The 8,601-nt window shown below is 41.5% G+C and overlaps 1 long non-coding RNA gene across 1 annotated transcript in view; it reads left to right on the top strand.

Moving 5' to 3' along the window:
* Window positions 1-4,207: 4,207 nt before the first annotated feature.
* Window positions 4,208-8,601, top strand: part of LOC125106797 (uncharacterized) — a 29,233-nt gene continuing 24,839 nt past the window's right edge. Inside the window, exon 1 of the long non-coding RNA XR_007129428.1 lies at window positions 4,208-4,307. This is a non-coding gene — a long non-coding RNA (uncharacterized LOC125106797). The remainder of the gene's footprint in view (window positions 4,308-8,601) is intronic.

Here is an 8,601-nt window from a genome sequence, read left to right as displayed (position 1 = left end):
TACTATTAGAGCCTTATGCTGATTTTAAAAAATTATGTGTGTCGGTATGTTAAACAATTATTCATTGTATTTAAGATTAGTACCAAGAGAGTTATAAATATCGTTATACAAAGTAGGTGGTTTAGAAATAATTCATTCACATTTGGTCATCTTTTGCTACGGTGCTGAGGTGATGGTTAATTTTGTGTCAGCTTAGCCAGGCTATGGAGCTCAGTTGTTTGGTCAGACACCAGTCTGGATGTAGCTGTGAAGGTATTTTTTAGATGTAGTCAACATTTTATTATTTATTTATTTATTTATTTGACAGAGAGAGATCACAAGTAGGCAGAGAGGCAGGCAGAGAGAGAGGGGGAAGCAGGCTCGATCCCAGAACCCTGAGACCATGACCTGAGCCGAAGGCAGAAGTCTAACCCACTGAGTCACCCAGGTGCCCCATGTAGTCAATATTTAAATCAGGCTTTCAGTAAAGCAGATTGTCCTCCATATTGTGGATGGGGCTCATCCAATCAGTTGAGGGCCTTAAGAACAGAGACTTGAGAGTTCCCAAAGAAGGAATTCTGCATCAAGACTGTAATGTAGGGGGCTCCTTGCTCAATGGGGAGTCTGCTTCTCTGTCCGCCTGCCACTCCCCCTGCTTGTGCTTTTTCTCTTTCTGACAAATAAATAAATAAAATCTTTAAAAAAAAAAAAAAAAAGATCTATTTCTTTGAGAGTGGAGAGCAAGCAGGGGGGAGGGGCAAAGGACAAGGGAGGGAGAGAATCCCTAGCAGACTCCCTGCTGAGTGCAGAGCCCAACACAGGCTGATCCCAGGAACCTGAGGACATGACCTGAGCCAAAACCAAGAGCCTGCTGCTTAACCTTCTGAGCCACCCAGGTGCCCCTGTTTGCAATATTTTAAAAATAAAGAATCTTAAATATGTTAAAGAATTGAAGAATAATGGTATGCCCATAAAGTGGAATGTTAAATCTGTCAAAACTAGCAGAATATGTATAGTATGATCTCATTTTTGTTTTATTTTTTAATTTTTTAAATTTTTAAAAGATTCTGAGAGAGCACAAGAAGGGGGAGGGTCGGAGGGGCAAGCAAGACTCTTCACTGAGCTGGAGCCTCCCTCGGGGCTTGATCCCAGAACCCCAAGATAATGACCTAAGCCAAAATGAAGAGTTGGCCATTTAACAGACTGAGCCACTCAGACACACCTCGTTTTTGTTTTAAAGGGAACATTTGTGGGGTTCCTGGGTGTCTCAGTTGGTTAAGCGACTGCCTTTGGCTCAGGTCATGATCCCAGGGTCCTGGGGTTGAGCCCTGTATCAGGCTCCCTACTCAGCAGGGAGTCTGCTTCTCCCTCTCCTTCTCTGGCTCTCCCTGCGTGTGCTCTCTCTGTCAAATAAATAAGTAAAATCTTGAGGAAAAAAAAAACCAAAAATCTGATTCTTGATTTCAGCTCAGGTCATGATCTCAAGGTTGTGAGATCAAGCCCCAGATTGCGCTCTGCTCTCAGCACAAGTCTGCTTAAGATTCTCTCCCTTTGCCCTGCCCCCTCCCCCAGCTCACACTCTTTCAAATAAATAAAAAATATAAATAAATAAAAGGAACATTTGTATTCATGTGGTTATCTGATAAGTGGTTTTGGAAGGGTATATACCAAGTGTTAATAGTTATTGGGGCAAATGGAAATGTCATGTAGTTCATTAATTGTGTTTTTTACAATGAGCATATATATCTTGTATAATAAAAATATTTGGGGGGAGGGCACCTGGGTGGCTCAGAGGGTTAAGCCTCTGCCTTCAGCTCAGGTCATGGTTCCAGGGTCCTGGGATTGAGCCCCTCATCAGGTTCTCTGCTCAGCAGGGAGCCTGCTTCTTCCTCTCTTTCTGCCTGCCTCTCTGCCTACTTGTGATCTCTTTCTCTGTCAAATAAATAAATAAAATCTTAAAAAAAATATTTTGGGGGTTTCAAACATATACAAAAGCTGAGCGAATAGAAATAAGACCCTTATACCCGTCCCTCAGTTTTAATTATTATCAACCTATTGCCACACTTCAAAAATACACACTTTTTTGTTTAAGGAAAAACAGTTTTTTTGTATCATTTATGCTAGTTAGTCTGTAAGCTTCTTAAGGTCAGGAATACATGAAAAGAAAAATATATATACACTTTTTTTTTAAGATTTTATTTCTTTATTTGACAGAGAGATCACAAGCAGGCAGAGAGAGAAGGGGAAGCAGACTCCCCACTGAGCAGAGAGCTCGATGCAGAGCTCGATCCCAGGATTCTGAGATCATGACCTGAGCCAAAGTCAGAGGCTTAACCCACTGCGCCACCCAGGCGCCCCCATGAATATATTTTCTATGTAAAATATTTAAAAATAGAGATAACTGAAAGTACCCCTTGTCATTCCGTCTATTCCCCACAATTTCCCTGCTTGAAAATTACTGGTGTTACCAGTTCGGTGTATTTTTCCAGACCATTTCCAGTGTGTTTACAGGTACATAAAGATCTGCAGTGAATGTTGATTGACTCTTCTCTGGTTCCTTCTGTTGTTCAGAACCAAAGACTCCGGAGAGAAGCACTAATTGGCAAGGCCTGGGACACCAGGGCCCTCCCCACCCTTAGTCAGAGGCAGCTTTGGTGGCAAGATTCTAGTCTGCCTGAGAACCATTTGTAGGGCGTGGACAGTGAAGGAAAGTAGCCAGGCAGACAACTGAGAACCGTAACAAGGGATGGTCTGTAACTGGGAACGAATTCCCTAAAATAATTAGTATCAGAGAGCAGAACCCTGTTGCTGTCAAAAGCTTGGTATTGTTTCCTAGGTGTCTGTCACAGAGCAGTCATTGGAGTGAAAGAAGATTCCCAAATCTGCTTTTTTTTTTTTTTAATAGGCCCAGGGCTTATGACTGAACTCTGTTGGTGAGGCCTGCTCTGCAGGAAACTTTACTGAACAAGAAAAGACAACTATATACAGATGGCTGAGGTGAGGGTGGAACAGATTGTAACCATACTATCAGTCGCCAATTCAGTCCCTTTTTTTTTTAAGATTTTATTTGAGAGAGAGAGAGAGCATGAGCATGGGGGAGGGGTTGAGGGAAAGGGAAAAGCAGACTCCCCATGGAGCAGCGAGCCCAAAAGGGGCTTGATTCCCAGGACCCTGAGATCATGATCTGAGCTGAAGGCAGACGCTTAACTGACTGAGCCACCCAGGCACCCTGTCCCTTTTTTTTATAAAGACATTTCTTGTACCTCTAATGTCTAGTCCCAACTAGTAAGACACCCTCCCCTGAGTACTTTTCCCCCCATGAATACTTTTTAAAAGACTCATTTGTTGCTTTAAACCTTTGAGGGCTCCTATAATCTACCACCTAAAATGTAACTTCAAAATGATAGTCAGGGTTCTTCACTATACAGTCCCAAGCCATCTTCTTATTCTCACCTCCTGCCTCTTTGATCCAACTCCAGCAGGTTAGTTCCCTGAAAATGCCATATACTTTTTGTATTAAAAAATATTTGAAATGAATTATTCCAAATGTAAAAAGCACCAAAAATAAAATATGATACCATTACTCATCTTACCCACATCCTCCCTTCCCAAAGATAAAAACTATCCATCCTTCTGATATGTTTCCAAACTTTTACTATAGAAATACATAATATTATTTGGGGGGTTAAAAAAAATAATGTTAGGGACACCTGGGTGGCTCAGTTGGTTAAGCAGCTGCCTTCGGCTCAGGTCATGATCCCAGCGTCCTGGGATCGAGTCCCACATTGGGCTCCTTGCTCGGCAGGGAGCCTGCTTCTTCCTCTGCCTCTGCCTCCCATTCTGTCTGCTTGTGCTCGCTCTCTCTCCCTCTCTCTCTGACAAATAAATAAAATCTTAAAAAAAAATAATGTTAATTTCATCAAATGGGACATTTTCTTTTGAAACTTGCCCTTTTCACTCAACATGTTTTTGACATTTATTTATCCATTGTGCTGGTTAATTTTAGGTGGCAACTGGACTGGGCCACTCAGGGCCCAGAGACTTGGTTAAACAGAATTCCTCATGTGTCTGGATGTTTCTGAATTAGATTTAAAAATTTGAATCCACAGACTGAGTAAAGCTGGTTGCACTCCCCAGTGTGGTTGGGCCTCAACCAATTCATTGTCAGCTTGAATAAAAAAAGGTAGAGTAAGAGAATTCTCTCTCCACTTGCCTGTCTGAGCTGAGACACTGGCCTTCGGAATCAGACTGGGACTCCATCATCAGCTCTACTGGTACTCTAGCTTGCTGACTTCAGATCCTGGGAACTTCTCTGCCTCCACAATTATGTGAGCCAACTCCTTATAACAGATCTTTTTAAAATTCATGTGTTTATATTCTCTTGGTTCAGACTAGTACATCCATATTCACAAAAAAGAAGGAAAAAACCCCTTAGTCTTTAATTGCTCATCCAACTGCATGAGTAAATCAATTTATTCCATTCCTTTAGAGAAAGATCATTGAGTCATCTCCACTTTTTTCCTCTTATAAATAGCAATCCGATGAGTATCCTTGAATGTTTTCTTGGGCCCATCTACTAGTTTCTCCAAGAGTAATCATTACTAATATTTAGCTTTACTAGTTTTTGTTAAGTTTTCCAAAGTGGTGTTAAGTGCTTTCTGTTGGTTTTAATTTATGTATTACTGATTTCCAGTAGGGGAGAGCACCCCTTTAATTAATTAATTAAAAAGATTGTATTTATTTACTTCAGAGAGACAGAGAAGCAAGCACTGGGGGGTTGGGCAGAGGGAGAAGCTGACTCCCCGTTGAGCAGGGAGCCTGATGCGGAACTTGATCCCAGGACCCTGAGATCATGACCTGAGCCAAAGTCAGCAGCTTAACCCACTGAGCCACCCATGCACCCTTTAATTGACTTATTATCCATTAACATATTCTTCCTGTAGAAATTGCCTATTCATATCCTTTGCTCCCTCCCGTCTTTGTCTTGGTACTGGTTGTCTTTGTTGTTTCTTTAGTTATGTATATTCTGGATACTAGTATTTTGTTAGTTATAGGTCTGGCAAATTTGACTCAGATGGTGTTTCAGAGTTTTTTCATTTGGGAGTGGTGGTAGCGGTGTAAGAATCCCATGTGGTCTGCATCATCACGCCCCTGTATCTCCAGAGCAGTGCCACGGGTAACTGATCTGAGACCATTTTTATGCAAGTTTTTACCTGGGGATGGGGTGGGGAAGGTCATGATATTTCCTAGACCACAGAGAAATTGTATATTTAAATTCTCAAATTCACATGGAGTGAAATTCCATGGTTCCAAATTTCCTGGCATCCTTTTTTTGCCAAGTGGATGAATTTTTCATGGTTTCCCCCCTTTCAGTAAGGCTGTTTCTGTCTCATGGTCCCAGTTTTAACTGGAGGTCTCATTTCCAGTTTCCTGCATGGTTTTGTTTCTTGTCAGCATTACAACCCAATCCTTCAGTTATGTTCCCTTATCCCTCCAGTAATTGCATCAGCTGTTTTACCTTCTCCACTAGTTTTCTTTTTTTTTTTTTTAAAGATTTTATTTATTTATTTGAGAGGGAGACAGTGAGAGAGAGCATGAGCGAGGAGAAGGTCAGAGAGAGAAGCAGACTCCCCATGGAGCTAGGAGCCCGATGCGGGACTCGATCCCAGGACTCCCAGGATCATGACCCGAGCCAAAGGCAGTCGTCCAACCAACTAAGCCACCCAGGCATCCCTCTTTTTTTATTTTTTTTAATTTTTAATAAATATATAATGTATTTTTATCCCCAGGGGTACAGGTCTGTGAATCGCCAGGTTTACACACTTCACAGCACTCACCATAGCATATACCCTCCCCAATGTCCATAACCCTACCCCCCTCTCCTAACCCCCCTCCCCCCAGCAACCCTCAGTTTGTTTTGTGAGATTAAGAGTCACTTATGGTTTGTCTTCCTCCCAATCCCATCTTGTTTCATTTATTCTTCTCCCACCCCCCTTAACCCCCCATGTTGCATCTCTACTTCCTCATATCAGGGAGATCATATGATAGTTGTCTTTCTCCGATTGACTTATTTCACTAAGCATAATACCCTCTAGTTCCATCCACATTGTTGCAAATGGCAAGATTTCATTTCTTTTGATGGCTGCATAGTATTCCATTGTGTATATATACCACTTCTTCTTTATCCATTCATCTGTTGATGGACATCTAGGTTCTTTCCATAGTTTGGCTATTGTAGACATTGCTGCTATAAACATTCGGGTGCATGTGCCTTTTCGGATCACTACGTTTGTATCTTTAGGGTAAATACCCAGTAGTGCAATTGCTGGATCATAGGGTAGTTCTATTTTCAACATTTTGAGGAACCTCCATGCTGTTTTCCAGAGTGGTTGCACCAGCTTGCATTCCCACCAACAGTGTAGGAGGGTTCCCCTTTCTCCACATCCTTGCCAGCCTCTGTCATTTCCTGACTTGTTCATTTTAGCCATTCTGACTGGTGTGAGGTGATATCTCATTGTGGTTTTGATTTGTATTTCCCTGATGCCGAGTGATGTGGAGCACTTTTTCATGTGTCTGTTGGCCATCTGGATGTATTCTTTTTTTTTTTTTTAATATTTTATTTATTTATTTGACAGATAGAGTTCACAAGTAGGCAGAGAGGCAGGCAGAGAGAGAGAGAGGAGGAAGCAGGCTCCCTGCTGAGCAGAGAGCCCGATGTGGGGCTCGATCCCAGGACCCTGGGACCATGACCTGAGCTGAAGGCAGAGGCTTTAACCCACTGAGCCACCCAGGCGCCCCCGGATATATTCTTTGCAGAAATGTCTGTTCATGTCTTCTGCCCATTTCTTGATTGGATTATTTGTTCTTTGGTTGTTGAGTTTGCTAAGTTCTTTTTTTTTTTTTTTTTAAGATTTTATTTATTTATTTGAGAGAGAGCATGAGCGAGGAGAAGGTCAGAGGGAGAAGCAGACTTCCTGTGGAGCTGGGAGCCCGATGTGGGACTCGATCCGGAAACTCCGGGATCATGACCTGAGCCGAAAGCAGTCGTCCAACCAACTGAGCCACCCAGGCGTCCCAAGTTTGCTAAGTTCTTTATAGATTTTGGACACTAGCCCTTTATCTGATATGTCATTTGCAAATATCTTCTCCCATTCTGTCAGTTGTCTTTTGGTTTTGTTAACTGTTTCCTTTGTTGTGCAAAAGCTTTTGATCTTGATGAAATCCCAATAGTTCATTTTTTTCCCTTGCTTCCCTTGCCTTTGGCGATGTTCCTAGGAAGATGTTGCTGCGGCTGAGGTCAAAGAGGTTGCTGCCTGTGTTCTCCTCAAGGATTTTGATGGATTCCTTTCTCACATTGAGGTCTTTCATCCATTTTGAGTCTATTTTCGTGTGTGGTGTAAGGAAATGGTCCAATTTCATTTTTCTGCATGTGGCTGTCCAATTTTCCCAACACCATTTGTTGAAGAGGCTGTCTTTTTTCCATTGGACATTCTTTCCTGCTTTGTCGAAGATTAGTTGACCATAGAGTTGAGGGTCTAGTTCTGGGCTCTCTATTCTGTTCCATTGATCTATGTGTCTGTTTTTGTGCCAGTACCATGCTGTCTTGACGATGACAGCTTTGTAATAGAGCTTGAAGTCTGGAATTGTGATGCCCCCGACTTTGGCTTTCTTTTTCAATATTCCTTTGGCTATTCAAGGTCTTTTCTGGTTCCATATAAATTTTAGGATTATTTGTTCCATTTCTTTGAAAAAAATGGATGGCATTTTGATAGGAATTGCATTAAATGTGTAGATTGCTTTAGGTAGCATAGACATTTTCACAATATTTGTTCTTCCAATCCAGGAGCATGGAACATTATTCCATTTCTTTGTGTCTTCCTCAATTTCTTTCATGAGTACTTTATAGTTTTCTGAGTATAGATTCTTAGCCTCTTTGGTTAGCTTTATTCCTAGGTATCTTATAGTTTTGGGTGCAATTGTAAATGGGATTGACTCTGGAGTGGAATCTTTTGGGTTTTCCACATACAGTATTATATCATCTGCGAAGAGTGATAGTTTGACTTCTTCTTTGCCGATTTGGATGCCTTTAATTTCCTTTTGTTGTCTGATTGCTGAGGCTAGGACTTCTAGTACTATGTTGAATAGCAGTGGTGATAATGGACATCCCTGCCGTGTTCCTGACCTTAGCGGAAAAGCTTTCAATTTTTCTCCATTGAGAATGATATTTGCAGTCGGTTTTTCATAGATGGCTTTGATAATATTGAGGTATGTGCCCTCTCTCCCTACACTTTGAAGAGTTTTGATCAGGAAGGGATGCTGTACTTTGTCAAATGCTTTTTCAGCATCTATGGAGAGTATCATATGGTTCTTGTTCTTTCTTTTATTAATGTGTTGTATCACATTGTTTTGCAGATGTTGAACCAACCTTGCAGCCCTGGAATAAATCCCACTTGGTCGTGGTGAATAATCCTTTTAATGTACTGTTGAATCCTATTGGCTAGTATTTTGGTGAGAATTTTCGCATCTGTGTTCATCAGGATATTGGTCTGTAGTTCTCTTTTTTGATGGGATCCTTGTCTGGTTTTGGGATCAAGGTGATGCTGGCTTCATAAAATGAGTTTG

The sequence above is a fragment of the Lutra lutra genome, chromosome 8 (genome assembly GCF_902655055.1).
Source record: "Lutra lutra chromosome 8, mLutLut1.2, whole genome shotgun sequence".
In the NCBI taxonomy this organism is placed as follows: domain Eukaryota; kingdom Metazoa; phylum Chordata; class Mammalia; order Carnivora; family Mustelidae; genus Lutra; species Lutra lutra.
Note: the sequence above shows the minus strand (reverse complement) of the source record. Positions and strands in the feature narration are given on the sequence as shown.